Here is a 9,445-nt window from a genome sequence, read left to right on the forward strand (position 1 = left end):
TGGTTTTTACATCGCATGAGATGGGGAAGTGTGTTAGTTTCTTGCAGCTGCTATAACAAATGACCACAAACTTAGTGGCTTAAAACAAGTTTATTATCTTACAGTTCTGGAGGTCTAAAGTCAGACCTCTAGCAGGTCTGACTGGACTGAAATCAAGATGTTGGCAGAGCTGACTCCCTTTCTGGAAGTTCTAGGGGATAATCCATTTTCTTGCCTTTCTAGCCCTTAGAGCTGCCTGCATTCCTTACTTTTAGTTCCCTTCCATCTTCAAAGCCAGCAGTGGCAGTTTGAATCGTTCTCCCATTGCATCAGTCTGACTTTCTCTTTTGTCTCCCTCTTCCACTTTTAAGGACCTTTATGATTACATTGGGTCCAAATGGATAATTCAGAATAATCTCTTTATCTGAAGATCAGGTGATTAGCAACCTTAATTCCTCCCACAACAGTAACGCCCCTTTGCCACATAATGTAATATATCCACAGGTTTTGGGGATTAGGATGTGGACACCTTTGGGGGGCCATTATTCTGCCCCCCCCACCCCGAGAAACCACTGGTAAGTTTTGAACAGTTGAGTGGCATGATCTGACTTGTGGTTTACCATGGTCACTGTGGTGTCTGTATTGAAACAGACATTAGGGTAGCAAAGGCCAGAGAGGCCTTCAAGTAGAGAGGCCAACTAAGAGACCACTCCAATAATCAGGCCAAAGATGGTGCTTGAACCATGATAGTGAATGCAGTGAGAAGTGGTGAAACTCTGAATATATTTTGAAGGTAAAACCAATAGGATGTGTTGCAAGTGTGAATGAAGATAAGAGAGAAAGGAGTCAAGGGTAGCACAAGGCTTTTGGCCTGAGCAACTGGAATGACAGAGGTACCATCGGTAAATATGGCAGGAAATGCCCAAGGAACTCTCATGGGATGAATATTAGCTCAGTCTTACACACAGTAAGTCATTTCACACCAAGGTGGAGACGGCTGGTAGGCTGTTGGATATATGGGTTTCCTAGAGGAGCTCAGACTGAATAAATGCATTTGGAAGCATACACATATGAATAGCATTTAAAGGTAGGAGGCTGGATGAGATCACCTAAGGACTGAATGAAAGTAGAGACGAGGTGAATATGCTCTTGGGCCCCAACAGTTACACTGATCTCCACACAGTAGATTTAGATCCACTGGCAGTCTCAAGGACTTGCCATCTCCAAGTGTGTTGCTGCTGCAGCATGTTATTCTCTTCCACAATTACCTTCCCTGGTTTTGCCAGAGGAGCAGAGCCAACAGTGATCCCTCCTCTCCCAGCCTGATAGGACATTCTGGTGTCAGTGTTGGCTCCCCTCTACAAAGCCTCTTCCTTCAAACAAGTGGTCTTAGGGCTTCAGGAGAAGGTGGCTCTTTCTCACCAAAATGGAGAGTAGGTCATGTAAATTCATTCACTTACTAAATACCAGTTGAGTACTTACTATGGGCAAGGCCCTGTGCTGAGTGCTGGGAAACTGGTTTACAAGACACACACTGTACAAGTGATGATAGTAAAGTGTGATAAATACTGTGTCAGGAGTGTATTTGGCTGCTAGTAACAGAGACCTATAATAGTAGTTTGACAGCTTAAGGGGAATTTTTTATGTAAAAAAAAGTTCCAAGGTGGGGATTGCAAAGTTGAGTGCAGCTTCAGTGTCATCAGTGTTCTGAGCTTGTTCTGTCTTTCTGCTCAACCATCTTCAATATGTGGCATCTATCCTCAAGGTTACCACATGATTATAAAGTGGCCACTGAAGTTCCAGCCATCACATTTGAATTCCAGGCCAGGGGAGGGAGAGGGAAGTACAAAAGAGAAATGGAGATAATAAATCAAAATCCTTCACTGAGCTCCCACCCAAAAACTTTTGCTTATGTCTCATTGGCCACGCTTATCTGCAAGCCTGGTTGGGAAATGTCATTTTTAAAATCTGAACAATTTGCTGTTCCCAAATTCTTCTTTGAAATGAGTGAATGGATATGGAAGAAGCAAGTAGCAGTCTCTGCCATAAGCACCAGAGTAAGGGAACATATATTGGATGTTATACGAGGATATAGCAAGGGATAAGCCTTGGTTAGGGCCAGGGGAGTCTCCTAGAGAGGAAGATTTCAGTCTATACTTTAAGGGTAGGGTTACCTGCAAAGGGAAGAGGCAGAGAGTTTCAGATGGAAGAAGCAGCATGTGCAAAGGCCTGGAGATACCAGAAAGAAGTCGGCACAGGAGGAAGAACAAGAACTCAGGCAGGCTGGAGCAAACTCTGTGATGGGGAAAGGGGAAAGTGAAGGGATGGATTGCGAAAGGCCTGAAGGATGTTGCTGGGAACTAGTACTTCATCTTTAAGCCTAAGGGCAGCTGTAGAAAAACTTTAAGGAGGAATCAGCTTAATGTGTCTTGGGGGCAGAGTAGAGAATAAAGTAAGGAGAGGAAAGCTGAAGGTAGGTAGACCAATTAGGAGGCAATGACAGGATTAAAGCAAGAGATAACAATGGCCCAGACTGGGTAGTTCGGGAAATGGAGAGAAGTGGACTGGCTTGCACAACAATTTACGAGGAATATAAATGCTGATTAAAGCCCCCTCTATCTAAAAAGGGTTTGATTATAGTTGTCCCAGGAAGGGGACCCATCAAAATGATCCTCTGGGAAGCCTCACAACTCCAGGGTTTAGTTCAGGTTCTGAACTGTAGTGAAGGAGAGTGGAAATTAGCAAACAGCCTCAAATGAAAGATAAGCAGTTTTGAGACTGGTAAGTAACAGTATTAAAGTATAAAGCAGATAGAATTTAGAGCTATTGTTAGACTCTCCTGAAAGCGTTATTAGAGGCAGTTTTTCACTTCCATTCAGAAAGAGAAAATAAGCAGTATTTTGTGAAGCAAGCATGCAAAAAGCATGAGGACAAGAAGAAAAAGAGACACTAGGAGTTAGGACCCCAGGATTATGATCCGGGTTGTGATACTGTCTTGCTGGGTAGCTTGAGAGAGGCCACAGCATCTCTCTGGGTTTCCTTGCCACGATCATCCCCATTTTCTGGGTTAGTGTCCATGTGCAAGTGATAGGTCTGCTCCTCCTACATTGTCTTTGATAAGGGAACCCTCATCTTCCTACTCAGTTGCAAAATCTCAGTTGCCTTTGAATCCTTCTTCTCCATCCACTTTATTCCCAGCCAAATTCTATTGATTCTTCCTCTAAAATGTCTCTTATATCCAACCTACTGCCACTGCCTTAGTCTGGGCTCTGTGAAAATAAGTAATTCGAAATCTGAGCTGTTGGAACTTTAAGTTATTTTGAGCCTTAAAGGAATGTGATTATGGGGTCTGAGTCATGTGACAGGCAGCTGTAAGGTAGGCAGCTATAACCTTCATTTCTCTGATTATAGATTAGCCTTCTTCCTTACCTATGTTGTTTCATAAAATGTTGCAAATGACTCAAGAGTACCAGGGAATACCTCTTCCCTCTTCTCTGTTGATCATCATTATAGATTAACTTCCTTCTTCCCTCTCACACAAAGATTTTATGATTATCCCATTGTCTTGAGATGGAATGTTAAATATACTCTTTTAAAATGGAGAGGAAATAAAAACAAGCCATATGGAAAAGAAAACAAACCGTAAGTAACCAAATTATTGCAACTCATAAACCAGCCTTATGTACAAAATGTTGTAATCCTACTGAGTTCTTTGTTTTCTACCTGTATAAGCAAGACTTTAACTTGTAACTTTGGAGCACTGATCCCATTCCTTTGGAGTCTGTGTTACCTGAATGGCTATTCTCAGCTTTGTTCTTGAATAAACTCTTTAAAACTGGATTCACATCCTTTCTGTTATTTCAGGTTGATAGCCCTGATTAACTCTTACCTGGATTCTAGCAAAGATTCCACATGAGTCTCATTCCCCTTCAATACAGACTTCCCTTGCAGTCTACTACCAGTTATATCATAAAACAGATCTTACTTTTCCATCCATTCGCCCATCCATGCACCCATACATATTTATCCACCCGTCCTATGAGCATACTCCCTAGAAGGTACTGAGGCTGGAATATAGAGATAAGAAACCCCCGACTTTGCTCCTGAGGAGCTCACAAATAGACTTGTGGTTCATAGCAACTAACAGGGAACCTCAGAACATTGTAAAGACTGTTATTTCCTAAGTGCGTTCAGGGTGCACTGAGTACAATGAAGAAGCTCGTTATCCAGACTTAGAAGAGGACAGGAGGGAAGGAGCTCTGGGCAATCAGGGAAAGCTTCCTGGTGGAGGTGACACTCAAATTCAATCTTGAAAAAGGCCAAGTAAGAGTTGTTTGGGAAACAGGCAGGGGGATGGGTGACCAAAGTCTGTTGTGGTAGGAAGAAACAGCATTCATTCGTGTGCCCACAAATACCTATGAAGTACCCACTATGTGCTAGGCAAGAATGGCAAGAATAAGGAAGATAAGACAGATCTTTGTGTGTTGGAGAGAGGGGCTGCAAATGAGTTCTTTGGCTGATAAGCAGGACCAGGATTAGGGTGAGGGGAGTGAGGCATTCACCTTGGCACAAAATTTAAGAGGGCACCAAAAAACTCAGTCATCAAGATAAAGCGTATTTAAGGCAACATCTTAAATACTTAAATGAAAATAAGAAATCCATGAAAAATATAGACAGGATCTGATGGTGCCATGTCAGGAAATATTGGAGCCTGAGACAAAAGGAAAAATGTGCACTTCTTTATGCATTTTAATGGTTTATTTTTTCAGAACATTAAAGTAGTTGACAATATATTGAAAATTTAAAAGTTGGTATGTTCACATTATTTTAAAGTTAAATATTTTATTTGTACCAAAACCAGTTTATTATAATTTCACTTTCCTAACTTTAATGGAAGCAAATTCATCAATAACAGCTTTAAAATCTGCTTCTGGAGTAGTGAGAGAGAAGGCAGAAGTGGAAGCAGAGGTCAGATTGCAAAGGGTCTATTTTGCCATGCTAATGAGTTTGGACTATATCCTCAAGGAATATGGCCCTAAAATGAGAAGCTCTGTGGTTAGAGCTATTCAAGTCTCTGCTCCTCCATTTACTACCTTAGTGATCTTTGGCGGTTATTTGTCCACGTAAGTACATGTTTCCTCATCCATAAAATAGAGATGTTAATACTCACCCAAAAGGGCAATTCTGAAAATATAAATGCTTCTAATGTGCTTAGCTCAGCATTTCCCATTCACTGTGCTCTTGTGTGATGGCCATTATTATTAATACGACTGTGGGGAGTCACTGGAGGATTTTTAGTAGGAAGTAACTTAATCAGGTTTGCACTAAAGAAAGGCCGCTCTGGCAACAGTATGGGAAGCAAGACAGGCAGAGTAACCAGTTAAGACACAACTAAAGAAGTAAAGTTCATTGCGAGAGAAAAGAAAAGAGCCTGAAATAAGGCTCTGGTGATGGGGTTAGAGAAATGGGGACAAATTTGAGATGTACTAAGGAGATAGAATTAAAATGACGTGGAGGAGTAAGGAGGGCAATCAAGGCTTGAACAGTTGGGTGAATGGTGGGACCATCACTGAAAACAGAGAACACAGAGGAGGAGACAGCTTGGGAAAGATGGTTACAGGGTGAAACAATTCAGATTGTGTTTGAAAAAAGCAGAAAATCTAGGGTGCTATGATAGTTCCAAGAAGTCATCAGGGATCCAGCCGTCTATCTTTCTGCTCTGCCATCTTTAGCATATGGTTTCCATCATCAAAGTTACCTCATAGTCTAAAATAGCTGCTGGAGCTCCCAAAATCCTGACTGTATTCCAGACAGCTGGAAGGAGGAACAAAAGGGAAGAGCAAATTGGTATAGCTTCCAGCTGAGTCAATTCCCTTTAAGGGACTTCCAGAAGGCCCTCTACAACACTTCTTACATATTAGAAACCAGTCCCATGGACATATCTAGTTGTAAGGGAGTTTGAGGAATGAGTCTCTTAGCTAGGTGCATTGTCATTCATGATAAAATGGGAGTTCTGCTGCTAAAAAAGAAGGGGAGAATGGACACTGGACAGGCAACTCATGGTCTCTGCCAGAGGGAGACTTCTTTTTTTGGGCAGTGTGGAGACTAAAGCAACTCTATCTTAGATTTGATTTTGGCTTCTGATTAACTCCAGCTCCAGAAAGACCTCTAAGATTTCCCATTTATCTATTCTTATTTGTTAAAGAGCAAGTACTTACAGTAAATCCTGCCCTTAGGTTAAACAACTTTGATGTTATTGTATTTCCATTTTCCTACTCAGCCCTTCTGAATCACCCTTTTTCTATGGAATATAAGCCCTGGCGGTCGAAAGATGGGAGTGGTGGTAATAGTGCTGAGATCCACTATCTTGTCTCGAGACACAGACATGGCTTCTGTTTGAAGTCCCTAGTAAATGTTTATTTCTCAAGAATTGGATATGTCAGCCTCTTTCTTTGGCCTCTCAGCTTTCTCAGACTTTGGGAGTAGCTTTGCATAGACCTGCCCACTGCAAAACAGTCAAGTTGAGTTGGAGATGTTTTGGGAGTAGGCAGGAGAGAGATATGGATGCAGAAGTGTGAGTTGAAGCCTTTGGAGAGGATGTCATCATCCAGGTAAAGGATGTAGGGTAAAAAAAGAAGAGGACTGGCCAGGCGCGGTGGCTCATGCCTGTAATTCCAGCACTCTGGAGGCCGAGGTGGGCGGATCACTTGAGGTCAGGAGTTTGAGACCAGGCTGGTCAACATGGTGAAACCTCATCTCTACTAAAAATACAAAAATTAGCCGGGCATGGTGGCATGCGCCTATAATCCCAGCTATACAGGAGGCTGAGGCAAGAGAATTGCTTGAACCCGGGAGGTGGAGGTTGCAGTGAGCCAAGATTGCACCACTGCACTCCAGCCTGGGAGACAGAGCAAGACTGTGTCTCAAAAAAAAAAAAAAAAAAAAAAATAGTTGGGCTTGGTGGCATGTGCCTGTAATCCCAGCTACTTGGGTGGCTGAGGCAGGAGAATCGCTTGAACCTGGGAGGTGGAGGTTCCAGTGAGACAAGATTGCGCCACTGCACATCAGCCTGGGCAACAGAGCGAGAATGCATCTCAAAAAAAAAAAAAAAAAAGAAGACGGCTTAGTTGAGGATCACAGAATCACTTAATGCTCTATGGGCTAGTAGAGGAATACAAGCCATGAAACCAAATCAAAACAAACAGTAGTTTTAGTAATGTTTAATCACTTAATGGTATAAAATAATGTAAATATTTTTAGTGATCAATCAATGAGTAGCATTCCTCTTCCTGAGCTGAGTTCTGAACCAATCAAGAGTGAGCACGGGCATCAAGTAGAGGGAGCTCAAAATGTTAGCTTTATTACTAGTTTAAGGCTGATTGGCAGAGGTAGCTTAAAAATGCACATTGGAATTAAATTCACAGGCACAGGCACAGGCCAAGCTAAACAACCATAGGCACAGTCACCCTTATCACATGGCACCACTGAGTAGAACACATGCCTCCTGCAGACAGATTGTCTCAAGAAGAGCTCAGAAGGGGCAGAGACACTTATGCCCAGATTTTCTCCTAAACCCACCAGTAAGATAAGTCAGATCAAGGCAGTGGAGAAAGGATAGAAGTGTTACATCGATTGAGGCCCTTTCACTTAGAAACATGAAAAGTAGGAAATAATGGTGCCCCCACCACCTCATACAAATATGGTCATATAACCTTTAATATTATAATTCTTATTCCGAGCACCCATCCTGTTATCCCAGGATGAATTTCAGGAGCTAACTGAATTCAGTGATTGGGTCCCGTTTGCTCTCCCTTTATCATGGAAGCCAAGACTCTTCTAAGATCCCTTGAAGTTGGAGGACTACACAGTTTGCTACCAGATGCCTGGAGCTCATCAATGCTGTTGTGCTTTTATTGCTACCAACAAAGCCAGACATCTCGTGCAGGCATCCATTCTCTGCTGCTAGTGCTGTAGGGTGTTGCTGTTATCTGACCTTTCCCAAGAGCCAGTTCTTGTTCAGGATTTGCCAGTGAAGTTTGAACTGATTGTTCTTCCTTAAGGCTGGAGGATTTCATAATGTTCCCCCAACCTCATGGCATGTCTCATGTTTTCTTTACTGTCCCCCAGAATTGGCTGGACTTTCTGATATTACATACACATATACACACATATAAACACACATGTACACACACACAGTGCCAGGATGACTAGACCAGAAGGAAGCCCAGTATTAACCATACCCAGTACCCTGAACCAGCCTCTCTGCAAAGCAGTCAAGGCACAGTATTGAACCCGGATCCCCAGGTCAGAGTCTTTCTTCAGACATTAAGCAAATATTTATTGAGCCTTTCATCAGCCCTTAGTGACCACTTCCACTCATAAGCGATGTGTCAATAATGATGAGTCTCAAAAGGGAGGAGCCAGAAGGGCCAAAAACAATCTTGGAAAAGAAGAACAAAGTTGGAGGGCTCACGCTTCCTGATCTCAAAACCTACTACAAAGCTATAGGGTAATTAAGACTGTGTGGTACTAACAGAAGGCTGGACACACAGGTCAATGGAATAGAATTTAGAGTCCAGGAAAAAACCCTCACACTTACAGTCCATTGATTTTTAGACAAAGGTGCCAAGACACTTAAATGGGGAAAGAATAGTCTTCAACAAGTGAGCAAGACAACTTGACACCCACATGCAGAAGATAGAGTTGGACCCCACCTCATACCAGACACCAAAATTAACTCAAAATAGGTCAAAGATCACAATGTAAGGGCTAAAATGATAAAGTTCTTAGAAGAAAACATGGGCATAAATCCTCATGACCTTCAGTTAGACAATGGTTTCTTAGATACAACACCAAAGTGCAGCAAAATAATAATAATAATGAATTGGTCATCAAAATTAAAAATCTTTCTGCTTTGTTAGTCACCACAATTAAAAACCTTTTTGCTTCAAAGGACACCATCAAGAAAGTGAAAACCCACAGAATGGAAAAAAATTTTGCAAATCATACATCTGATAAGGGATTTGTGGTTAAAATATATAAAGAACACTTACAACTCAATAAAGAAGAAGATAAATAACCCAATTAAAAAATAGGCAAAGTGGGCAAAATGATATGCACCTATGGTCCCAGCTACTCAGGAGGCTGAGATGGGAGAACTGCTTGAGCCCAGGAGGCAGAGGCTGCAGTAAGTCAAGGTCACACCACTGCACTCCAGCCTGGGCAACAGAGCAAAAGCCTGCCTTAGAAAAAAAAAAAAAAAATAGGCAAAGGATTTAAATAAACATTTCTCCAAAGAAATACAAACAGCTAATAAACACATGAAAAGATGCTCAACATCATTAGCCATCAGGGAAATGCAAATATTAACCATAATGGAATACCACTTTATACCTACTAGGCTGACTATTATTAAAAAGACAGATACCAACAAGTGTTGGTGAGGATGTGGAAAAATCAAAACCCA

Source organism: Nomascus leucogenys, chromosome 3, assembly GCF_006542625.1.
Source record: "Nomascus leucogenys isolate Asia chromosome 3, Asia_NLE_v1, whole genome shotgun sequence".
In the NCBI taxonomy this organism is placed as follows: domain Eukaryota; kingdom Metazoa; phylum Chordata; class Mammalia; order Primates; family Hylobatidae; genus Nomascus; species Nomascus leucogenys.